The sequence below is a fragment of the Lutjanus erythropterus genome, chromosome 18 (genome assembly GCF_056507025.1).
Source record: "Lutjanus erythropterus isolate fLutEry1 chromosome 18, fLutEry1.hap2, whole genome shotgun sequence".
NCBI lineage: Eukaryota > Metazoa > Chordata > Actinopteri > Lutjaniformes > Lutjanidae > Lutjanus > Lutjanus erythropterus.
This window is the reverse complement of record NC_139334.1, coordinates 14,429,197-14,444,094: the sequence shown is the minus strand read 5'-3', so window position 1 is coordinate 14,444,094 and position 14,898 is coordinate 14,429,197.

The window sequence follows — 14,898 nt, the reverse complement described above, 5'->3', positions numbered from 1 at the left end:
GGTTTTTTTTATTTTTTGTGTTCAAACTGCGCTGCTGGAGTCCTTTTTAACACTTTTCCTTTACAATAGCGAGCTTGTCATCCAAAGTGCAGTGCATCTCCATCTTCTTTTACATCGTAGATCAATGCTATCTGCAGGAGTGCAGGAACAGGATTGTCTGCTTTATACTGACTTGTGTTTTCCTCCCATCAACCGCTGCGCTCTCCAGAATTTCCAAGAAAACATTCTCCCTCCCCTCCATGTCGCTGCGTGTTCAGTTCCTGACGTGAAGAGCAGGTTGACACAGATGAGCAACAGACGAGAGATAGATTGTGTAGAGGGGGTGGGGTGGGGTGGGGGTGGTGAGTTCGTGTGCTCGTGCTGATGACTTCTATTTTGCATTGGAAGTGGCACACTGACGCATTCAAATTAATGTGACTGCCTTCAACTTTTCGCTTTTTCTATCTCTCTCCTCTTTTACCCTCAGGCTTTTTAATTTTCGCTGGTCCTTCTTCTCTGTGGCTTCCGTCCATCCTGGAGACAGATGCACCATGGGCGCTTTAAAGCTCCGTAATGTATACATTATTCATATCACTCCACAAAAGGTGCTCATTAAACTTTACATGGCCAATGGAGTAGGCAGCCATAGATTGAAAGTGTTGCCCATATCACAAATGTCACCGTGGATTGACAGAGAAAGGAGAGAGCGTTGCTGGGGGTTTGATTTGAAGATGGCTTTGATTTAACTCCAGGGTTATTTGCATCCAGCTTTACCCATCCTCCCTTTGCAATTCACTGCCTATTGTATTTGTTATTACAGTACAATGCAGAAGTCAGGGATACTAAAATACAAATACAAATTTTATACACACAGCACAATATTTACAATGAATTGTTAAATATAAAGTTACATATTTTGCTAAGCATGATGCACATGTTACGCCCCTGAATAAGGTGTGAAATAATCATAGGAGTGATAATAGTGGTGTTTCCTCAACAAGAACTTTATTCAAATTATTTTTCACAAAAATCCAAACACATTCATGTTACATTAATATTCACAGTGTTTACCTCAGATAAATTTCACTTTTTTATTATTTATTATAATAAAATATTATTATGTATTTACTTTCAAGCAAAAAAGTTAATCTCAAACTAAAGTTAAAGTTAAAGTTAAAGCTCAGTAACCTCTCACAAAGTTTGCCAAACCAAACTGAAGTGCATTAAACATGTTACATGAATAATGGTGCAAAATATATTACAACATGTGCACATGTGAATTCACAGTAAGCACAAGATTGAAGGTGCACTCAAAATTCACAACTTCACTGACAACCTTTACTTGAAGGAGGAAGTCACCACAAAAACAATCGATCTCAGAGTATTAGATTAAGACCACTCTGTCAGTCACAGTTTAACACTATTAAAGCTTGAAATATACATTCAAGAAATAAACAATATGAAACAAACACTCCTTTTTCTCTTCTCTGATGAATTTAGCTGCCCACGTATGAATGTTTCCTGTTTCTTTTTACTCTTATGTGACAGTAAAGTGAATATCTTTGTGTTGTGGACAAAACAAGACATTTGAGGACATCTGGGCTTTGGGAAATACTGATTGACATTTTTCACCATTTCCTGACATTTTATGGACCAAACGATTAATTGAGAAAATAACTGACAGATTAATTGATAATGAAAATAATCATTAGTTGCAGCTGTACTCATGAATGTTGCTTATGAACATATTTATATAACTGTTTTTAACATTACAATAGATCATGAATTCACTATAATAACTGCTTATCAGACTATTAATGTATTATTCATTTTTTAGCTTGTCATACCACAAGATATTGGAGAACAGTGCAATGCAGGCTTTATGTATGCATAAACCTCACATACAGTAATTCAACATCAAATGCATCTTTAAATGTGCCTAAACCCCAGCAGTGTTTCTCACAGAACAAACAAGCTGCCATGGAAGGCCCTTTGGGTGAGACCTACATGCTTTCCTTTTCCTTGGCCGGGGTCTCAGCAGAGAATTCATCCCTTAATAATACAACACTTAACCCTCCTGTATTGTCCATAAAAGGCTGGGCTGGCAGGTACAGTAAACTGATGGGACTAACAAAAGCTTGGCGCCGAGCTGAGAAAAACATCCACACAGGGAAATGAGCTGTCATTACAGTAGCAAGGCAGCACTCAGCCAGTTCTCTGTATGTGCTCATCTCTTCTGCTTGCTACCCCCAAGGTCCTCTTGCACTCATAAATACATAATTACGCCCACCGCCCGCCATGATGATTTCTGTTTTCATCAGCTGTCAGAAATGACCTGAATTACCCATCACTGTTTGACCCAAATGCAGCCGTCAGATATGTTAATCACAGCTTACATAACCACTCAGCCCTCTTTCCACCGACTTCAACTGGTGTACGCGTGTGCCTGGAACCCCTGTAAACAGCACCTGTCACCAACAGAACAAAATAAAGAAGAAAAAAAGAATAAAAGAAATTTAAAACTCCAGATGAGGTATTTTGCATCCATAAATTAACCTTGACGTTGACGTCTCTCGGCAGGAGGCGTGCTCAGCTGTACCTTTTTAATGTTTAACATGACAGAGAAGACAGAAAAACAGCAAAGGCTGATGGTCCCTGAAAGCTATGACCTGAACTTATCCAGCACGCTGAATGAGGAGGAGGAAAGCAAGATAAATGTTATGTTGACTTCAAGAAATATTTTGACAGTGGCAATTAAATATGTATTTATGTAGATGTTGCGAAGTTAGTATTAAAAGGGATGTAAACAACTCTGTTTTCTTACTTTCAACAATGAATATAGCACTTAAAGTCCATATGAAACAGAAATCAGAGTGCTATTTGGCATGTTTCTTGTAAACAGGCAGTTAGAGAGGAACTTGTCCCAGTAGCCAATAGCGCTGAGAGAGCGTTAGTGCTGCACCCCATGAACCATGCAGTTACAGCACTACCAGAGCTCTCAGTGAACACAGCAGGACTGGGACCAAACATTGCCTCTGAGACCACTGGAGGTGTGACGACAGGGAACACAGTACAAAGGTGGTTTGCTTGCAGGGTTTTGGCTGCCTGCACCCCAGAGGTAAGTCAGCTTACTTAGTTGCACTGCTAACGAAGCTAATGGCTGTTACTGGTTCTTAAAGCTATCAGGATGCTCAGCATGGCCAGCTAATGGTAGCTGAGTTAGCATGAATCTAAGTTGCCTGAAGACATCAGAGGGAAAAACAGAAAGTTAATGAAGTCATTATGTTATATTTTTGTACAATTTAGAAAGTTTTTGTACAGCTTTTATACAGTCTGTTAATCACTGAGGCCCAGCCCCCAGCTCATTGTATGTTCCATGTAGCTAATGTTAGCTAATTGCTGAAGCAGTCCACGGTAAAATGCCTTGTGCCATCTGCTGTCACAGATACCATTTTACCCAAAGTAAATAAATTGTAGCCAGCAGGTCCATAACAACAGAACAAAGTTTGTAGTTGTGAACATCTTGGAAGACACACCAACATAACATTCCCTTAGTGTTGCTAGCTAGCTAACTAATTAATCTTACCCTGCATTCCAAATCACATACTTTTTATTTTTATTCTTAGTACGCACTGCAGCTGCCCTTTCAAAGTATGTACTATTGCATGCAGCGTGCATGCACTTGGGAAATACTACATCATAACATGGTGTCTTGAACTTTGACCCTCTTGCTCATGCATCCATCACAAATGATTGTGGGTCAGAATGGCCAGAAAAACATGAAGGCTTGCATACTGAAAATGTGACAGGATGCAGTTACTTTAGGCATACTGCATTTAATATACTATGTATTGGGCCCTACTAAATGTTTTTCTGGCATACTAAATAGTATGGTTGTTTGGCTACCGGAATGACTGAGACTGACTGACAGGTGGATGTCATAATGTCATTGCCACAAATTGGTTGGTTCTAGCTCATGTAGCATTTATCATATTTTTTTACAGGAAGAAAAAACAAAACAAAACATATATTGTCAGATAGGTGCACAATGTCACTGGGGGTGTGATCTAAAAGGGTTAATTATTTTTATTATTAATTAATTATTGTTTTGTCAATTTAGTCCATGCATGTCTATGGCAAACAAAACTGCCAGTACAGTATGCAGTGAACTGGGAAGATCCCTCTGGACATCTTAAGCTTCATGATAAGGACCCAGGAGGGCAGCCCCATTCATTTTCTATGGGATGTGAGTGAATCCCCAACATAACCTTACTCGAGCATTTTAAAGTCAAGTGTGTTTGACATTTTAGTGTTTGAACTCATGTAACTGGGTAAAAGAGGACTGTTCTCCTCAGACAAAGCAGGGCCGAGGTCACAGTGGGATTTGTAGGTACAATACGGCTACAGACTGATGGCATTAATATTTCCTTGTAACACATTTACAGCACTGATCTTAACTCTAGCCATTAGAATTTACATCAATATATTATGGCAAAATTATGTGCCTTTTCAAGTCCACATAAATTCATAGCCGGCAGTTATTTGCATTATGTGTAAGATGTTTGCACAGTGTAACTAACTGATCATTTTGTTAAAGTACCAGTTGTTCAAGTACATTACATTATCTCACTCTTATATCTGGTGTATGTGGTTGTAATTAGAGGCAGATTTTATCAGCTCATCAAGAGTAACATACAAGTAAGATTTTTTGCTGTCAGCATAAAAGCATCACAGCAACAAGTTGCCGAAAAGGCTTTTTGCAATGTTATCTCATTAGTGGTAATTATAACAGATATCATCTTGTATTATTGTGTGAACCAACATATCCCAAAGCTAAAGTCCTTCCCCCAGCCCAACAACGCCTGTTTCCACATAACACCGGGTAGATTTCGCTCTGCCGTCTTTTTCTTTGCATAAACAGTGCCTGCAGTCAGAGTCTGCTCTGATCAAAGGGACAAATCTATCCAGGAGCAATCAGGTTGCAGTGCTAGGCCGGGCTGCTGACAACTCCAGGCTCTTTGATCAGAAATACATCATCTTCAGCAGGGCTGCCTGCCTGGATGCCTTTGTCTGGGGCCAGGAAATAGGGGAAGTGATAGCTCCCTCTTGGTGCTCTTCTTCGCTGCTACGCCTTTTGGCAGGCAAGATGAAAGCTACCCCAATTATAAGTGAAAATACCCCCAATGAACTGAGCTGAGCTGCTGGGGTGCAGCTCGAGCCACCACCGCCCCCTCCTATATCATCGCTAAATCTCTATACGCTGTCTATGCATGATGGTACAAAAGATATTGTCAATTTCTCTTTTCTCTACCCCAGTCTGTCTTGGTGAAATGAGACTTTGGTGCAGATAGTGTGCCAGTGCAATTGAGGTCACATCCAAAAGCATCGGTCTCCCTCCTCCCAATTTAGTAACCGCAGTTCTAATAACATGGTCTTCTCGGTGAGGAAAAAGAAAAGTGAATGTCTGGGTCTCTAAGCACACCTCCTTCGCTCCCCTCCCCTGCTTTCAACCCCTTGACTGTGAGCTAAAACGATTTTTTTTTTCTTTTCCACCCAGCTTCAAGAGGTGGAACAGGAGATGTTGAATGATGGACAGGTGTGCAGGCATTGTGCTGTTCTGCTCTGCACTGAAGGAGATCATTGATTTGCATTACAGTCCCACACATAAAACACACAGACACACACACGCCCCCATCCACATCTTACTGTTCCACCCCTATGACTGCACCACCTCCCACATGGCAAGCCCCACACACCCCGGCTCCTAATCAAGGAGCCAATGTTTATCTCACTTCCTGTCTTTTATAGGGGTGGAGTGTTATCTCCGGCTTCTGGTACCACCTCACCTGGACTGACCTGGGAAGGAAAGCTATCACACCTCGACACAGGCTTTTACAAGTCCACTCGGATGATGTCAAAACCATACATTACCTCACAGAGACTATACATCTGGATGCATTAAATGAGGGTTATTGTAGAAAACCTAACCTTTCTCACTGTCAGTCTTGGCTCATGTCTTGGCTCAAACAAATCAAACAAATTTCATTTTGAATAAATGATTGCACTTTATTTTACAGTGCACTAATAAGACGTAACAAGCCATAATTTGTATTAAATTAGACAGAAAATAGAAATAATATGATCTTTATTAGATATTATTTGACTATTCATTAGACTTTTATGATATGCTAATAGAGGGTAATTAGGGAAACATTACAACAGAACTGTACTGTAAACTAAAGTGAAATCATACATCTGCTACTTCCCCATTTAAAAACAATATGTGAACCAGTTCTACCAAGTGAAGGCCAAAATTATAGAGGTAGAGGAATATTTTATTATGGGACCAGCCAAAGAAGGTGAGTCTCAACTTGCAGATATGTAATTTTGCTTTAGTTTACAGTATAGTTCTTCTATAATATGTCCAGAATTACCCTCTCTAATAAGCCTAATAAGGGTCTAATGGAAGGTCCAATACTGTCTGATAAAGAACATATTACTTCTAGTTTTTGTCTAATTTGATACAAAGTACGGCTGGTTACATCTCATCAGTGTACTATAAAATAAAGCGCAAACCAAATAAATTATCCACACAGATTTTTCTTCTGTCTTGAGGCATGCAAGAGGAAAAAAAAGCAAAGCAACAACACCCAGGGAAGCCGGTGCTGCTTAAAGGTGTAATCCTCCTGCGTCAACAGCCTCAGAAGCATATCAGGTGTCTTTAAGCTCATCCACCTGTCAGTGAGCTCTTCCAGCAATTACACATCTGTCAAGTGTCACCTATCTCAGCTCTCACTGACAAGGGTTATGTCAAGCAGTCAGCCATTACGGCGGCCCAAATGGAGTCTGCATTGTTTAGAGCCAGCAGGAAGTGGCTGTGGCATGGAAGAGTGAGCAGGGTCTCCATAGTGTGACTGGGAAGCCAAGCTAACGGTTAGTTTTGGAGATGGAGGGGAGGGTGGTAGGGTAGGGGTGTCTTCTGTCCAGATCTCTTTTCTTGCGTCTCCTCATATTTCTCAGAGCTGGAATGGCAGCAAGAGTGTTTTTTGTTCGCTACACCGAGCCTTGGGACTCATCCTGGCTGGTTAAATCTTTGCCCAGGGCAACGGCTTTTATATGCATGAGCTTGATTTGACCTGTCTTCAGGCTGTGAAGAGGGTTATGCAAAAGAGAAAATCGGCCAGAATATTAAATATGATATCAGGTTTAGCCTTTCCACAGGCTTTAATAGTGTTTAACAGACTTATTAAATATATACTGTGTGTTTTTATAGTTTTCATTTCACTCTGTAGTTTATTTAGCCCTGTAGAGGAGGAAAGACACCTTAAAAGACCAGTGCATAAGACATGAAATGGTAAGCTTGTAGATCTTAACCAGCTGAATACTGCACGCCTCACCCTCCCCCTCCAACTGTGAAACTACAGTGGCCACAAAACTCAGGAAAAATGTGAAAAGCCCTATCTAGAGTCAGTGTCTGGTTTGTCCATTCTGGGCTACCATAGAAATACAGCGATGCAACATAGTGGTCTTCATGGAGGACCTGCATCCTCTGTAGATATAAAGAGCACATTCTCTGCAGCAAATTCTCTGATTTCATTTCCTCAAATGTGAAAGTTTACTGGTTTCTCATATTGTCTTAGAGTGTGGTTATCATCATATCATGATATGACATACATGTTGCCTTTTCTTGGTTTTAACGATTGCATTACAATGAGGTGATGTAATTTTCTGAACTTGACAGACTGTTTTAGCCGTTCTTACATTTGTCTTAACCCACATTATATCCACATTAGGTTATTTATTTTGTTAAAGGTTTATGAAAGCACCAATAGTCATTCTATTTTTACAATACTGATATCAAGGTATTTGGTCAAAAATATTGTAATATTTAATTTTGTCCTGTCACCCAGCCCCAATAACAACACATACGCTGGCAATAGATTATCCCTAAATCTTACACACTGGACCTTTAATATCACTGATTGTACAAAAATCCTAAAGCATTGTTGAGGTAACTTGAACTAGATGACCATTGCATGCTGTTTGGTAATATTGTACATAAGGTTGTCACACATTTTTAAGGTCTTCAATAACTACTTCTGAACACTTCTCGGCCCTTTTGAATATTTCAGTGCATATTACAGTCTGAGAGGATCATCAGATCGTGTCTCCTCTGTGTGGCCTGTTGTAATGGCTGTTAACACCCCATCTTTGTTGCTCTCTCAACTGAATTTTGTATCACAGGTGCTATACTCAGTGTTAAAAGCTTGCAAGTAAAAGAAAGAAAGATTGAATCTGGGTCACTTTAATGCTCTCGTCCGTCACACCACTACATCTCCTCAGGCCTGAGACGCAAGGCACATTGTCAAGTATTAATGAAGAAAACGTCCCTGTAGGGCTGGTGTTTGTCAAACCAAATTACATACATTCAGTTGGAAAGGTGAGGATTAATCTTTCAAATCCCTTCTGGATGTGTAGGATGCACCATACAATCCCACACTGAAAATAACCCCCCTGACGCTGACGCGAGTTGGCTGAGCAGAAGCATTGTGCTGTTATGGTATACATACTGCAGGACGCGATGCCAGTAAACTAGCGAATGTGCTGACAGCAATACAGTACCTTCTATACAGTAGCTGCAGCAGCTGGTAAATATGCACACATTTAAACAAAAACTGGGACAGAATGCATTCCAGCGGTGCCAGCGACTGTTATTGTGTTTTCCATTTTTGGCTTTTCATCGAAATGAATAATTCTGAAAACATAACAATACAAAGTGTGAGGGAGGCTTTAAAATAATATGAAAAAAGAAAGAACCTGCATGACAATAATGTCTTGCTCAGGTCACCATACGGCAGCAGTCCTTTGTGGAAGCTTAAAACACATGCAAATGTATCTTTCATATGTATTATAATCACAAGAACAAAGAAAAATACATAGTCAAACCTGCTCATGTAAAACAACCAGGCACACAAACAAGAAAATAAACAAATTCTCCGTTCCAGCAGCTGTATGTCAATAGCAGTGTTTATTTTCTGGCAATAATGCCATCCCCCCCACCCACAAATGATGGTTGAAGCTTTTGTCCCATGTGGTGGTTTTATTTGGATGTGGAGAGAAAAAAAAATATAATTCTCAGTCAATTAAATGCCATTGATAATACAGAGACAGGCTGCTGTGAGAACGGCAAAGCAATCCACATCCTCGCTCATTTATGGCAGGGATTTGGTCTACCATGGGAAAGAAGCACTGGAGGTGGATCTGCGGCGTTTCCCCCCTCCATCTCTCCTGCTAGTGTCTTGCTGAGATTTAAATAAGCCTAAAGATTACTTGAGGGCCTTTAAATGCAAATTTTGGTGAGTGTGCAAAGCCCCTCCTGTAAACCTCAGCCTTATCATTTGCCTCCCAGATTAGGGCCTGTCTGAGATGGGAAGCTGGCTCCAGGCCCCCCAATAAGCTGCAGGCCAGGGGCCACTCCAGTGAGAGAGAGATGGATGGAGAGGATGGAGAGCTTGCTGTGGCTATATGTGTGTGCCAAGGTCAGTGGTGGCTACACTCACAATAATCAGCGAGTGTCAAGAGACTTACATCTGGGGGTTTGCTTATCTTACTGTGTGTGTCTGTGTGCATGAGCGGTTGTGTGTTTTAGCTACTTCAACCCCAGTGCGCTCAGTCACAAGGGCTCTGAGCCAGGATCTTTGACAGATTAGGCAATAATCAATTAACAAATTAAGAAAAAGTAAGCATAACTGCCTTGTATCCCATGCATTATGAAACACTTTAGTGTACAGCTACAGCGATTGGCCCAGTGTCCTGCACTCTTTTTTTAGGGGGGATAACAGATGTTGGAAATGGCTTTGATAGGTATATTGGCTCGGAGCAAAATCCAAGAGTATTTATGGTTTGAAACATGAAAGGATCCTGGCTTGTGGATGCATTTATATTTGAATGGCACCCACTTCATTACTTAATGATTTGAAAAGGCTGTTAGAGAGCTGAGCCTGAGCCAGCGAACCCATGACCCTGCTGAGTCAATGTGCTAAACAGACACAGGCTCTGCTGCAGGCAGCTACACTTCTCACACCACGGAAATTTGACATATGGAACGAAGGAGAATACATTAGATTAAAATACACCAGCTTTTGCAAGAATGAAATCTAACCAGTATTGGGGGGTAGCTGGGTTAGGCAATTTTATAGAAAAAGATAGTTGACTGAGTCTCATTCCCAGGTCGTCAAATACTGACATTTTGGGAATGAGACTCAGCAGGCAGCTATTCTACTGACCTGAGATTGGCCAAAGTCTCCCGTTACAGGCTTGATTGCTAACACCTGAAAACAGAGCCAAGAGGAGGAGTAGAAATCTAGTTTTCTCTCAGACCACTTGAATTATATTGTGCTTAAAGAATATTACTGGACTTTTCCCCAGTGATGCCAAAAATAAACTGCCTACCTCAGCTTTAACCATATGTAGTTCAATTACTGGTTTAACTACAATACAAGTGCAAGTCCCGCCCCTTTTCACTCCAGATTGTATTAATTTCCTGTCAGCTTTTCAGAGCTTTGTATCATCTCTCAGCTCATTGTTTTGGTTTTCCAGCCTGGAAAGGCACCCAACAAACAATAGAAGAGGAGGAGAAAATAGCTTTTGAGACCCTAATGTATTGGTTTTATATTTCCAATGAGCTTTCCCCTTTATGTCAATATAAACTAATACAGTTTCAGTCTTCCAGTACCTACCAGCCATTACTGGAACTGTAGCTTAAGGCGATTCTGCATCGGCTTCAGTGAAGAACAGTAATGGTTACTGCTTGCTGCTAAGCGGTATGACTCAAGCAGTTCTGTTGCTCAAGGGCACTACCATAGTGGCTATTTGGGAGTGTGCATTTACTTTCCCTGCTCTGATGTTTGTAGCTCAGCTTTTCATGCCTCTACTTCTCAAACCACTGGCCTCTAGTCTCGAGTCTGCGGAGCTATCCATTTCACCACATATCAGACAATCTGAGGCACTGAGGTCAGTGAATGCACCACCATTCTTCAGTGTACAGTATAGTATTATGTCACTCCACCCTTTGATTTTTCAACCTCACAGTAGCCTACTTTCTGTGCATCTGGCACAGTGTGTCGGCGCAGCTGGTGTCAACAAGGACCTGTGCTGTCAAAAAGCACCAAACTCAGGTCAAGGTCACAAAGAGAAAAGTTAGTGATGGCGGGAGGAAGGGTGGTGGCAGTCTTGACTGATGTTGTGGTTGACTGCTCTCTGTCTACAACGCCACAACCACCCACCTCCCCCCTAACAAACACACACATACACACACACACAGACCCCTTTCATCCCCTTTTTCTTTGCTACGTCCCCTTGTCATACAGCCTCCCTCCTCCTCCCTCCCAGGTGCTCAGAAACGATGTGGATGAGGTCGAGGACATGAGGAGCCCACCGGAGAGAGAACAGATGTCACATGCCTCTTGCACCACGCTCTGGGATGTGTGTGTGTGTGTGTGTGTGTGTGTGTGTTCTGTGTGGTGACAGGTAGCGTGTTGTGGTTGAAAGGTAAAGCCGGGCCCTACTCCCAGAAGGAAATGGAATGAAATGGGGGCCAATGGCAGGGGGAAGGGGCACCAGGATAAAAAGAAATGTATGAAAATAGGTCCAGGATGTAGACACCTTGTTGTCTGGTGTTCAGTGTGAACTTTACGAAAGGCTGTCAGTACAAACTTCAACTGTAAGATGTAAAAAAAAAAGGGACAACTTTTTTAAATAATAAAAGGAGATGTGTATGCCATTTTTTGTTGATATGAAATTCATTTTTTCTTTTAACGTTTTTCTGCTCTCCGTCTTTAAGAAAATAAAATAAAAATTGCCAGCCATGACCTAAGCATGTGCAAAAAATTGGCTTGAATTGTTTTTGGCAATGAATGTTTGTGTTTAGGGCTGCAACTAACTATTATTATCGGTCAATTATTTTCTCAGTAAATTGATTAGGTGTTTGATCTATTAAATGTCAGGAAATCAAGAAAATAAAATCTCTTTTAGCTTTGTTTCCCAAAGCTCAAGATGACATCCTTAAATGTCTCATTTTGCCTACAATCCACAGATATTCAGTTTACAGTAAATAAATAAAAATTAAATAAAACAGAAAATATTCAGATTCAAGAAGCTGCAATCAGTTTGGAATCAATTTGGACTTTTTTTTCTTAGAAAATTACATAAATTGATGAATCAATTATCAGAATAGTTAGCCATTAAGTTAATAATCTATTAATAATTGATTAGTTGATTAATTGTTGTAGTTCTGTTTGAATTATGTATAAAGAACTGAAAAACAAAATTCAGTACCCAGTCCTTTTATAAAATAAAACAAAAATATTACAATAAAATAATTAACTATATCATGGTATATATTAGGGATGCACCTAAATAGGTTATTCAGGAAAGCACAAATAATGTGATGGAAACTGATATTTATTCTGAAGTTGGTCATTATTATTTGGAAAAAGTCCATTACCTTGACAAAGTTTTAAAAAAGGTTCACGTCTAAATGAATCAATTGCTGATTTAATGTGCTAAGGCTAATAGAAATTAGTTTAGCTAAAAATACAGAAAGAGGTAGGACTTTCTACATAAACCATGTCCACTTTTGGTATTCTATACGAATACAGAAACAGAGACCTGATCTTTTGGTCGGTTGAACACATACAGAAAATGATGTCTGTGCACCTCTAGTATCCACTGTCACAGTCGGGTACAGTCTTGAGACATTTTTATTGCAGTATTACAGTATTCAACACATTGTTACATCCCTAAAATAGGACATTTTCAGACTGAGCTCATAAAAGAAATCCCCAATAATCAATAAATGAACAGTCAAATGTGCATTTCATTTAAATCTCTGCCCTAGAAAGAACTGACGTAAATCACTGGGACAACTATCTCTGAGTAGAAAGTCATTTAGACAAGATGAGGTCTTTTGTCATGGCAGCATGCATGCTTTCATTTATCATTCATGGGTCATATTGTTCTAGATTGGTGATTAGACAGTTGGCAGCTTCAGAGCTACATTAATGGCCCGGACATATGCACCTACACAAGCACACACTTTAGAGGTTACCTTTAAAAAAAAAACAAAAAAAAAAAAACCTATGCTGGGTTGCACCAACAAGGATTAATATTACAACCTGATTAAATGATGGTTTAACTTAAAATTATATTGCACCAAACTTTTAAACTATCTCAAAATTCTGATAGATTACATTAAAATCTGTCTTTAAACCTTAGTTAAATGCTGCCTTTAAACCAAGATTAAATTTTATCCCAAAACATAACATTAAACTCCAGTCTAAAAATGTGATCCAGTATTAACTTAACACTTACACTTCAGAGGCTTTAATTTTTAACATGGCTGCCATGGCTTGAACGAAACAATCAAGTGAGTTTTATGATGTGTCTCTTCTTTATTTCACTCCAGTCGATCTGTTAAAACAGTCTGCCAGTTGCTGCCATACAGTTTCTGTGTCCATGTCTATTGTGTATTTGGACATATTGCTCCTTTAATTCAGTCAAGTTTTTTCTTAAAAGAGGAGAATTTAGAGCTTCTCTTCCAAGCCACCATGACTCTTAACCATTTTTTTTCTTTTTTTTTTAGCTAGCTAGCAAATTATATTTTGTTTGACTACCTTTTTAGCTAAATAGCAAACAATACATTATTTTGTTGTCTTTTTAAGGAGCTAGCAGGCTAGCAAATATCATTTTGTTGAGGAAAAGTTAATGGTTGTTAAGTTAATGTTAAGTCAGTGGTCCCTTCCCTTTTATACTTAGCCTACTTGTGATTGAAATATATTTATATTTTGCTTTATATCAATAAAGCCTGAATTTACTAAACAAACCTCACTTTTTAATTGTGCAACAGAGCTTAGTTTGACATCTGGATTTACTTTTTAAACTAAGTTTTGCCAAACTCTGATTAGAACTCTTCTTCTTGAATTATATAAATCTTTGTTGATGCAACACAGTCTTAATGTATGAGACCTGCACTTGTTAGCTTGCTGCATTTGAAAGCATTAATGCTGGTACATTCAAAAGTACAGTATGTTCTTGACCACAGTGGCTTCATCTATGTCATAATTACACACACACACACACACACACACACACACACACACACACACACGTGGCCCGCTTAATGTACACTCACCTGTGAATTAACTCATTAGAAATCACGCTGATAACGGGCACGTCATGTCCACCTACCACATCGAGAGTGATCCAGTGCGTCCCCTGTGATACCTCCCTCTGTGATAATGTACATATTCATTATTCAACACGGCCTGTCAGATTAACAGAATATTCGGCAGATTAGCTGGTTAGCTGTCTGGTGGTCTTGTCTTTTATCCACCGACTAGAGTGCCCTGACTAAGCACATCATAATGGCAGCAATCCCAAGTGGTGTGTAGTGCAGGAGGAGACCCACTTCTGGCACTTCTGATCTGCACCGACTCTCTGAAAGGTTTGGATGGATTATGCTGTCTCTACATCTTTGCATTGACTGATCATGACTACGTTCATGTATGTGTATGAATATTTACATGCCATGTTTGGCCACAAGGGGAAAAGGATTTATCCTTCAGTTGGAGTTAGAGGTATCTGTGAGCCAACATCTCCTATACCTTCCAGGTACTGAAGCCTGTGAATATCCGGTAGAGCTTAAGTGTTCAAAGCCACCTTCAAGCTGTGGCCGCTGAGTCCTGCATGATAAGCAGCATCTCTTTCCTGCAGCTCAGGTCTCTGTTGGATGATCAAGAAATCAGAACTGAATTGAACTGCTTCCTAGAAGTGCAGGCTGGGGTAAATGCATTGTGTATTTGTGTATGTGTATGTGTTTATTCAAGTGTGTTTGTGTGTGCTAACCAAGCTGTTTAATCT